The sequence below is a fragment of the Anarhichas minor genome, unplaced genomic scaffold (genome assembly GCF_050575085.1).
Source record: "Anarhichas minor isolate MPS153535 unplaced genomic scaffold, ASM5057508v1 ptg000024l, whole genome shotgun sequence".
Lineage (NCBI taxonomy): Eukaryota > Metazoa > Chordata > Actinopteri > Perciformes > Anarhichadidae > Anarhichas > Anarhichas minor.
Window position 1 is genome coordinate 6018933 of NW_027466470.1, and position 11068 is coordinate 6030000.

Genomic DNA, 11068 nt, shown 5'->3' on the forward strand with positions numbered 1-11068 from the left:
ATGCTCTTGTTTCTGGATCATAATGAGATATGATTAAATATTATGAAAATGATTCATGTGGAGTACCTGTGCTCTTGCTGTGGTTGTGAGCCTAAGATGAAATGCCAAAGCCAGAGAGTCATACCCGATGAAATATTGGGATTGTTAGTTTAAGGTTTGGGGATACCAGCTCCAATAAGGTCACCATAACTGACTTGAGCCCCAGTGATGTCCATCAAGGTCTATTGTAAAGGATATTTTTGTATAAGGGTCACTCACCATAGTCTAATCATCTTTGCTGGCTTATACTGCAGTGATTTAAAAGTAAATATTAAGATCACAGAGGTGTATATTATTGTCGTTGTCTTCCCTCAATTTGGCATTTGTTTGTCACATACAGTTAGTTCTCTGAGTAACAAAAGGACAAACAGGAAGTGCATAGGACCTGCTGTTAGTTGTCCCTGAACAGTGGCAGAGGCTTATTTTACTATGATATAAAAAAGGATTAAGTTTGTGAATATGTCTATCTAACTGTCAGTCTGTCTGTCTGTTCTCTCTTACTCTTATTTTTCTTTTCAGCAGTTATCCTCTGTTTGAGTGTGTAGGTGTGTGTGTTCTGCATGTCACCCAACAGAGGGCGGTGTTGTACAACCTTTATGGTGAAAACTCACCCGTGTTCAGAAACTTAAGTGTTTACTGAACACGCTGTCACGTGCTCTTTGGAAAAATCCCACATTTTATTTATATCACTTTATCTCAAGCAAAAATTTACTTTTTTTTTGTAAAGATGGTCCCCTTTGCAATGCAGCCTGGACTCAGTGCATCAGTTCTGTATTTCTGCCAGCAGAGGAGGATATTTGAACATCAGAGACCAGAAGTGCGGAAAAATGGTTACTTTATGAGTTGTGTGTTCATACAAATACATGTATACAAACTGCTATTGTTGCTTTTTAAAAAGAAAATATCTCATAGGTTATTGGGTGGCTTAATGTCATTTAGTAAAATATATATTGTATGTATGAATACTGTATGCATGTTTGTATGTATGGTGTAGGTCTACTATCCTTTTTACTTTATTTGCATGTTTGATTTATTTATTATGTTCATTTGTCTATTATTTTATTCATGTATTTGTTTGTTTATTAAATGTCTTAATCCAGGCATGTTGCTGTCTGTATATGACATTTTGAGGTGGGCCGTTTCTGTCACGCCTGACTGCTTGCTTCCTTCCTGCACCGTTTTTAAACTTGCTTTTTTTGGTCCATTTCAACCGGTTGATGAGCCACTTCCGGTAAAGTTTGTGACGTGTTATTTTTTTGTGCCTGACTTTTTGTGTTTTCATCCTCTCACTCGAACAACAAGCTGAAGTGAACTTATCCTCGGCTGAACTGGACCAAATGGTCTACATACAGTCATGTCCTGACGTCACTTGGCGGCTTCCTCAGTGCGCAGATCAGCTGTGAGCAGAGCGACCCGGAGCAGCAGCAACAGGGTGGGGGTGGTGTTCAAATCGGAGACGCACCAAATGTAACCCACAGATCCCGATTGCTACGTGGACATGGCCGTGTAACGCGTCTCCGGAGTGCATAAAGGTAGGCGTGCACGGTTTTCCGGTGTGTCCGCACACTTGTTTTCAAAATAATTCCACGCCACGAGAAAAAGCACGTTAGTGATCAGAAGCAGGATCAGGCTGGTAATGGTCGCGCTGAAGCCTGCGTAATGTCGGGTCCGTGCCCGGGGCTGAAACAGCTGCTTAAAGTTTGTTTTCACCAGTGAATTTCACAATAGTGTTAAAGCTGTAGGGATGAAGGAACTGCGGGGTGTTTTGTAGAAAGGGGTGATTGAAGTATAACGAGGGGCAATTAATCAAATCATGAGCAAAGTCTGTTTACATGCTCTGGAATACTGCATGAGTGGGACTATCATATGTTTTTAACTGTTAATAACTATTATGTTTGCCTATATGTCGTAGCTGTCAGTGGTGCTTGGCCCCCAAATGTGTCCGACTTACATTTAATAGCCTAATTAGTGGGCTGTAGGTAATTAACGTGTCTTGCAGTGTAATATGAGTGTCAGTGTGGAACTTATCTTTTGTCAAACCTGTGGCAGAAAAGAAGTCCAGTGAAACCTTATGTCGGATCAGCAGTCTTATTAATTTATGGGTATTAAAAGGATTGTAGATCAGTTTCTGCTGCCTTTTAAAATGCAGATTTTATTATCTTATTTCATCGTTGCCACTCCTGTCCTCATGATTGTTTGTTGTTAACAAAGTCATGTCATGTCAAGCCTGCCTGGAACCAGGCCACTAATTCAGATGTTTGTCTCTTGAAGACCGTCACAGTTGCCCGAGGCTCGATGTTGAAACAGGCTTCAGCAGTTTAGATGGAGCCATATAACCAGGTTTTTGGTGGTTTGTCATTGTTATTACAGGCAAACCAGTCTGTCTTGACTGCATCTAATCTGACATTCCATGTTTCATGTCCCAAAGGTTAAATTCCTCCCATCTCCTCTCCCCCTTCTTTACTTGCAAAATATCATTAGAGCTAATGACAAAAACATGCACATTACACAATCCTGCAGACTAGAGTAGTTCATTTTACCAGATGCGGCAGGCTCACTGGTGAAAAAGCAACTGTAATGTTACTTTTTATGTCAAAGCAGCATTTATAATTGAACAAAATGTGGTCCAGGTGGAAAGAAATCCACATTATTGAGCTTTAATGTATTTGCATCGATGATAACAAAGATATCTAAAAGCCTGATTGTTGCCGTTGACTGCAGATTTGTGGTATCCAACATTCGTGGTTGTCCTCTCCAGTGTGGATAGAGAATTCGCTGGGTGGCCTGTCTCACCTAGAGCACGCGCAGCCCCGTCAGAGAGGGGAAGGGCTGGAGGGGACAGGGGGGCGGGGGGCCCTGAACGCTGACCATCTGGCCCTTGGGGGGGGGGGGGGGGGCTGGTTTCCTCCCTGGCTGCCTTTGTTCCACAGGAACAATTGGGAGTTAATCTGGGAGGAGATAAGTAAGGCCCCCGTGACACCACTCCTGCGCTCGGACAGGTTTCTCTCTTTAGCCTTGAAGGAGACATCTCCTTCCCCTGTTGCTTTGTTAAAGGCCTTCAATTGTGGAGGTTTGGCGGTGGGCGTTTTCTTTGTGTGGTCGAGGCATTTTAACCTTTTATTTCTCAAACACGAGTGATACGTTGGCTCTGGGAATGCGGCAAGAGAGTTGGATATAGTTTTATAAACCAATTAGTTTTTGCTGGAATTGGTGTGGACCTCATTATTTCCCCTCTCACAGGAGGTTTGTTGTAAACCGGTAATATTGAACATAGCAAACTTCAACCATTATGGCATTGATGAGAAATAAACACATGCAGGTGAAAAAGTACACTTCTAGCAATTATTCGAATCAACCAAAATGAGATGTACCTAACTGGAAATTGGGTAATGAAAGATATTGCTCATCCCTTTAAAAGATGCCCTCTTTAAAATAACAATTCATCTTTTGAGAGTATGTTGTTTTGTCAACCATTCAACTTGTCATGTTAATGCTTCCCGTCTCTATTTTTTGCCAAAGTATCATTAACAGGTGTTACGTTGTGCGGAAGACCTGCTGTGAGGCGAGGAGGTTTTTGCAAAAAAATGCAACATGTAATTTCTCAAGCTCGATGATTATTTCACATCCAGTTGTCACCAGGGTAACAGATTTATTTATTTTCTCCCTGGTTATCATTTCGAGCTCACCAGGACTCCTCTTTTGCTGTTTATGCCTTGAGCTTGCCCAGCTGGCCCTGTGCGTTTTTGTCTATTTTCCGAATGGAAGATGTATTTTCATTTGAACACCGTCATCTTTCATTCACATCCTCGCCAAATATTGCTCCCTGTTATGAGAAACCTGTGCATCATAGATCACTCTGATTTGTATTCAGTGTCATACACAGCAATACGTAACAATTGATTACCAATCCAGTCAGCAGCAAAGAGGTCTCATTTTCTCCGGTGGCTTCAACCAGCTCCAGAAACACATCATTTAAAAATATTGATCAGTGAGGCAAAAATCTTTCACATGAAACACCCTCACGGATCACAATAATACGATCTCAAAAACACCACTGGGACCAGTCGGCAATACCGGCAGATGCTTCTCTTGATCCTTTCAGAGGTACGTCTTAGTGATTGTCTCTGATCCTGAGTACAGATGGTACAAGGGACTAATTCCCAACTAGAAAGATTAGTGCAATTGTTTCACATTTTTTTGAGCGTGTTTTGACAGGAACCAAAAAACAGGTGGTCCTCAAATCAACCCTCGTTATCCAAATACTGCTGAGGCAGAGGCCGGCACCAAATCAGATTTGTTTCCCTTTTTGCCACATGCTTATGTTGTCATGGAGAGATGATTGTGTCAATAAAACACACTATATGATCTAAAAGTAGACAATCCAATGCTATATTTATAATGATAATAGTAGTAACAATAATAGTATGAATAATACTAATAATAATTGTATTATTCAAAGTAGCAATACAGAAGTTGAAATGCTTCATTACAATAAAAAAGTTCTCTATTAAAATGTTACTGATAAGTAAAAAGTGTTGTAAGCAAAATGCTTGCTACTTGCATTACCAAAGTAAAAGCATTCATAATGTAAAAACGGGCCTCTGTGTTAAACTAGTATATATATATTATTATATAATCATGTTATTTAAAAATGATTACAGTTATGATCGTTTGTGAAGCTAATTCGGTATAATCTGTAAGAAAGCACCATACTTTATATCGGATATGTTTTTTTATAAAATAATTGGCTGCAAAGTATAACTAGTATCTGTCACTGTCAAATAAGTGCATTGAAGTAAAAAGTACATTATTTCAAAATGAAATGTAGGCGAGTAGAAGTATAAATCAAGTGGAAACCTCAAAACTGAATACAAATGATCCTATCTGGTCTCATGTACTGTACTTGAGTAAATGTTTTCATTGCCATTCACTGTAAAATAATAATATAGATCCATTATATACAAAACTAGATTAAATTGTTTTTACCAAATACAAATACATCACATATAAATTGTGTATTCATTTAACCACCTAGCAAAGTGTTTTATATTTCTAAGATATCTGTATTGCTTCAGCAGTAACGGCGTCGGATGAAAGTCCGAATCATTTGGTCGAGTTATGCAGGCAGCTCCGAATCTAAACAGAGAAGAAAGAATTATTGCTAGAGGTTTTGGCTGATCTGTTTATTGGCTAAATAAATAAAAGAACATCTCGTTACTGATCTGCAGAGCCACATGTGTTCCCCATGGATGCTAGTAAACTGTCAACCGGCCTTTTTTTAAATTAAGGTTCAAGAATGCCAGGAACACCGTGTTCACTGGTAATGTTTGAGCACTCACAGACTGTTGTGGTGGTGTCAGGCTTGTGTGTGTGTTTTTTTTCTCTCTGTAGCAGGGAGTTAGATCTACATGTGGTTGAAGTTCTATTAATCTAAATAAGTAATTGATCAAAACTCTCTTCTAAAATGCAGCATGAAAGAGGAGTGAGGGAAAGCACTGATAAGGTCTGAGGAGGAGCATATATGGGAGGCTGAGGAGGGGAAGATGTGGGAGAAGTGGTTAAAACAGATGTGAGGGTGATGAAGAGCGAAGCAATGCAGCTGGATGCAGACAGAGAGTGAGATACAGGACAACATTTATTTAATTCAAACCTCACACTTAAGGCTGCACAGTTTTGGACACACGGTGAGGTAAGAGTGTGCACAGAGGGAAGGACAATGCGACACAAACCCTGTACTGTATGTAGGCGCATGACACAGTTGACAATCGGATCATTAAAGCCAATCTCACAAAGGCCTCTGCCCCTCCCCCGGCTGAAAGGAGATGTCAAAGGTCTGTGACCTCTTCCATTTACGTGCATTGATCCTGCTAGTGGGGGGTGGGGCTTCCTCCTCAAAGCCCTCCACCATCAGCTGTTATATCTTAGTCTCACCTGCAGGAAGTGGAACCATTTTCTTTTGTTTTATTTTATTTTATTTTATTACTTTTTTTAATTGACTTGATTTTTAGTGTGCTATTGTTAAGAGCTGAAACAATTAGTCAATCAATCAAATTAATCACACACACATTTGTATAATCGTATCAGTATGTTTTAAAGTAAAAAGGCCATTCACAGGTTCCAATTTCTCAAATACCAAAGGGAATATTATATATATAATATAATCTATAAATAATATATGTTTTTGATGGCCATGGGAAATTCTGCTGAATTTCTTTCTTCTATTTCCTAGTCCCATATTCTATAGATTAAATCATTAATTGAGAAAATAATACTACATTGTTTGTTCCAAGTCGCATAGAAACTAGTGTGTAGTCTTGAACTGGAAACCAGGTTATTTCTGTGGATGACGTGCATTCGAGCCATATAGTTGTAATGTGCATTTCAATGAACAAATATAGTGAAAAAGCAGAGCACATTTTAAACATGTGCTTAATTTCATTCTTTTTTTTTTTTTTTACCTTGGATTAATTCAAAAGCTACTTCACCCAAAGTCTCATTGCTCCTTGCTCTTGTGTTCAACCCTCACTCATTAACTTGAGCTCGGTTGAGGCACATTACTGTTTAAACGTGGCTTAATGCTCGAAACAACAATCTCCTCCCTTAATGTCTGACCATGAATTTGTGCTGTTGGGTGTGAGTCCACTTCACCCCTCTGCGTTTACGGCCTACTCAGGAGTGAAGGGAAGAAGTGCCTCCTCACAGCCTTAGAATGTGACTTTTAGTGATGGATAAAAGGAAGGTAGGACATGCAATACGTAGGAGTACATCTGACAATACTGGCCTGCACATCCTGTTCTTTGTTGCAAGGGAGGCTCTGAGTGTGTGTGTGTGTGTGTGTGTGTGTATGTGTGTGTATACATGTATGCATGAGTGGAACATGACCCCAGTAGATGGCACTTCCTGTTGTTCTGTTAGTTATCTCTGATTCTGACATGCATGGCAATTTCTTATCTGTCACCGCTGGATGTCCTAGTTTGCTAACCGAATGACTCAATGAAGCCATTCCCTAGTTTCTGTAAGCCCTCACTCTCTATCATCAATCATACTTATTCCTAATCACACAGCTGTGTGTACCGCACTGGTACAAAGAGTGCTGTAAAGCCGTCTAAATACAGAGCTAAAACAGTCGTGAGCTCCAAATGTGTTGCTCCATTGAGCGCCCAGCCCCCAGATCAAAGTCAAAACAGCTCCCTGACAGAAAGGAATGAGACTTATCTGGACTTTCCCCCAAGTCGCTCGTCAGGAAGCTTGCAAAGTCAAGCGGTCGCCATTAGTCGTGTGTGTGTGTGTGTGTGTGTGTGTGTGTGTGTGTGTGTGTGTGTGTGTGTGTGTGTGTGTGTGTGTGTGTGTGTGTGTGTGTGTGTGTGTGTGTGTGTGTGTGTGTGTGTGTGTGTGTGTGTGTGTGTGTGTGTGTGTGTGTGTGTGTGTGTGTGTGTGTGTCCGTGTCCAGGTGAAGGAGGAATTTCAGTCTTTTGTTCCTTTTGTTGAAATCTTTCATTTGCAGCGGTAATATACAGAATGAGGTCATAATAACCCCCCCCCCCCCCCCGCAATCTGAGTCCTCGCATCTTGCATCTCGTCACAGCAGGATTGTGGTATGACGTGTCATGTCTACGGTGTTTCTCCTTTTTATTTATTTATTTATTTTTTAAGATCAATCTCTCTGATATCTGTGGGCTCCATTACATCAATGTAAGCTCATAAAGAGCAACGTGTGCATGCAGCTCAGCTGAGAGCTCTTTGTAATAATATGTCCTCATTCTCTCCATTGAGACCTGGAAAGCATCCAGCTGAGAATCCCTTCTTGCACAGGACTGTTATGGAACAGTGTGTTCTTACAGGCTGTACTGCTGCATCCCCCTCTTCCTCCTCCTCCCCCTCTTCCTCCTCCTCCTCCTCCTCCTCCCTTGTACTGATGCCAACCCCAGTGGGTACCTGTGGCCAGAAATGAAGTACATTATTTTGAAAGAGCAGTGTTTGATCACAGTGCAATAGTTTGATAGAAAGTTCAAGTTCAAGTTGCTACAAGTGTCAGATTTGTTTTGCAGAGGTACACGGCGTTTGAGTCATTCATCAGTGTTGGGTTTCTATCTATTGATTAACGTGGCTGTTGCACACATTGACAATAATCAATAACAACTGTTATCTTTATAAAGATATTGTGGAGCTGAGAATGAGGTCACTCTCTCACTATGTTGTTCTCAGAGCTTCTCCTTGCTTTGTTTACATAGCCTGGCTTTTCCCGCTCCTCTTGAGTTGTTTTAATCTGCTAATTCATGAGCCAAATAACGTCAGGCTGGGTACATTTCAGACTCGTCACATGAATCAGTTCACACGCAGGTTTATTCTCATTTCAGTCGCGCAAGATATTACCTTTGCCAGATGATTAATTGTGCTGAATGTAAGATTTTATTGCAGTTCTTTCTGATACATTTGGTCGATCGTCACTCTTATGAAACGTCCTGCGCTGTTGTGTATCTGGGTATTGTTGTTGTGAAGGAGCAGGACGCGTGCCAACAACAGCTGGACACACTCAGGCTTGTAGCCAGATTTCCCACATCACCACGGAAGCATCATTGGCTTTGCCCACATAAATTGCCCCAAAATATCCCTGACACACACACACACACATATCTCAAACAGGACATTCAGTCTCTCTCACTCTTCATGTCGAAGCACAAGGTCAGCGTGTGTTGATGCTGCCAGGGTTTGTGGGGGAGAGGGCTGCCTGCAGCAGAAGGATGTCACCAATTGTCCAAGGCTACGGTGACCAAGACCCAGACCTCTGCTGCGAGAACTCAACGTTCCTCTCTCGTGCGAGAACTCAATGTTCCTCTCTCAATTTTCAATTCAATTCAATTCAATTTGCTTTATTGGCATGAACGTTTCCAAACGGTATTGCCAAAGCATCAAAAAAATTAAACATACAATAATATTAATACACAATAACATTAATATAACATATAATAATATCATATGTTAATATGATATTATATATGTTATATAATATCTCTCTCTCTCACACATAGAAAACGTTTAACAGATTAAGACTTCTGCATTGATTTTCTCCTCTAGATCTGTGTATTGACTTCCCGATAAAATCAATAGCATTCAAACACAGGCTGGCATTTTTCATCAAACTAACTCGGTGAAAGCGGTTGTGTGTCTATCGCTAGACATTTGTTCCCTGTCCATTTAAGCCTTCGACTGTAGAAGAAGACAGACAGCCGTGTGTCAGAGAGCCTTGGACATTTGTGACTCTTGTATTTTTTTAATTTGCATTCAGTCCTTTTCTTTCTACAAACAGGAAACCCATGAGGAAATGAGTGAGGAAACATAACACATGCAGATCTCATACAGGTGATGAGAAAATGTTGTCAATCATATGCTTTAATTACCTGATCTCAGTCCAGTTTAATAACCGTTGAGACATTTTTGTCCACCATCACGATTTAAATGCCAAATTATCCTTTTTTTTTGAGAATGGCATTCATCCCTCAAATGCATTTCCGGACACTGTGCCAAGCAGCATTGCAGCTGTTCTCTGTGGCACAAGCTGGTCTAACACCTTAATTAGACACTTTGTCACATGTATGTTATCTGTTTTGGCTCTCAGACCTACAGAATCATCATGCTTGGATATGAAAAAAGAAAAAAAAGAAATACTTGAGCTCTTATTTACCTGCAAAGAGTCTCTCTCTCTCTGTCTTTGTCCCCTGGAGCAGCATTGCAGAGATATTGCTTAAACTACACTTGGCTTCGCTAGTAATCCGTTACTGCTGCGTGTATGCTGTTTCTGTGGACTTTACATTACAAAATGCAATTTATTTCCCGTTTGGGGGAAACAACCTGCTCTTGTTAGAAATGGGCAGATGTTTCAACTCTTTTTGCTAAGCTAAGCTGATCGGCTGCAGGCTTTATCTTGAGGGGACATGAGAGTATTGATCTTCTTGTTTATGCCGATGCAATAAAGCGCATTTCCACAAATGACAAGGTATTCCTTTAAGTTTACCTTACTCATTTATGCAGGAGCATAGTTTTTTTTTGTCTACTTTTTAGTTGAAATAATTCCACTAAATTATTTTGTACAGTTGAATAATTAAGATAAACCATCACTTCTTTAAATGTTATAATTTCATTAGCTCTTGCACCATCATGTACTGTAACAGTAATGGGTGTAACGGCAGAGTTGGGAGGCTGATGCTGTGCCGTCTTGCTGTGCCAGCATTGATTAAGGTCATTTAAAGAGGAACTGAATCCCGTATATTACTCACAGCACAGAGTATTTGGAGAATGCTACCCGACAGGAAATGAGGGTTGGAAAAATATCAGGTCTGAGCGAACTTGCTCTACGCTTATATGGGAGATGTTTACTTTTAAACAAAAATGACTCATGGTGCAAGAATGTTTAGTTGGAACATTTTCAAATGGCCCACTTAATAACTTCAGCATCCGGGCTGTTTTTTGAGGAGCACATTTTAAGTCATAACACTTTTCACTTTGCACCCGACTGCCCTCTATTAACCGCTATTTCTGCCCGGTACACCACAATGTGACAAGAGCCGCGTCTTAACTATCACATCTGCCAGTTGGCAAAGTATCTCATCTCTCGGAGGGATCAGGGCAGGATGAAGTGCACCAGGCCTGAATAGGTTTACTGTCACTTTTTCTCATCAGCAAAGCTTGTGTGAGGGGTCAAGCCCCCCGACAAAAGATGGCCCTGCTTCCATTGTCTCATTGAGACAAAAAAAAGAAGAGTCCTGCTGACGCCGTGGCTCTCGCTGCAGTAAGGAGGACTGATGGGATTTAAGTGTGGGCCCTGTCACCGAGGGCAACCTGGTGCTTATTAATCGGTCAGGGTGGGGGGTAATGTGGGGGGGGGTGCTGATGCAGCAATGCCGCCTGGGGTCAGGAAGAGAGACATGATGGATACAGCTGATCGCCCGGTGAGGAAGTTTTGAGGGGAAGAGGAGGAGGCGCCTTCGTCGGGGACATTGAGAAGGCTCTTTGTCCCGGTGTCACTCAAACG

The 11068-nt window shown here is 41.0% G+C and overlaps 1 protein-coding gene across 3 annotated transcripts in view; it reads left to right on the plus strand.

Moving 5' to 3' along the window:
* Positions 1-1264: 1264 nt before the first annotated feature.
* greb1l (GREB1 like retinoic acid receptor coactivator) overlaps positions 1265-11068 on the plus strand; it is a 41377-nt gene continuing 31573 nt past the window's right edge. For all 3 annotated transcript variants that reach the window (XM_076097953.1, XM_076097954.1, XM_076097955.1), the window contains exon 1: positions 1265-1571. The gene's annotated coding sequence lies outside the window, so the exon portion shown is untranslated. The remainder of the gene's footprint in view (positions 1572-11068) is intronic.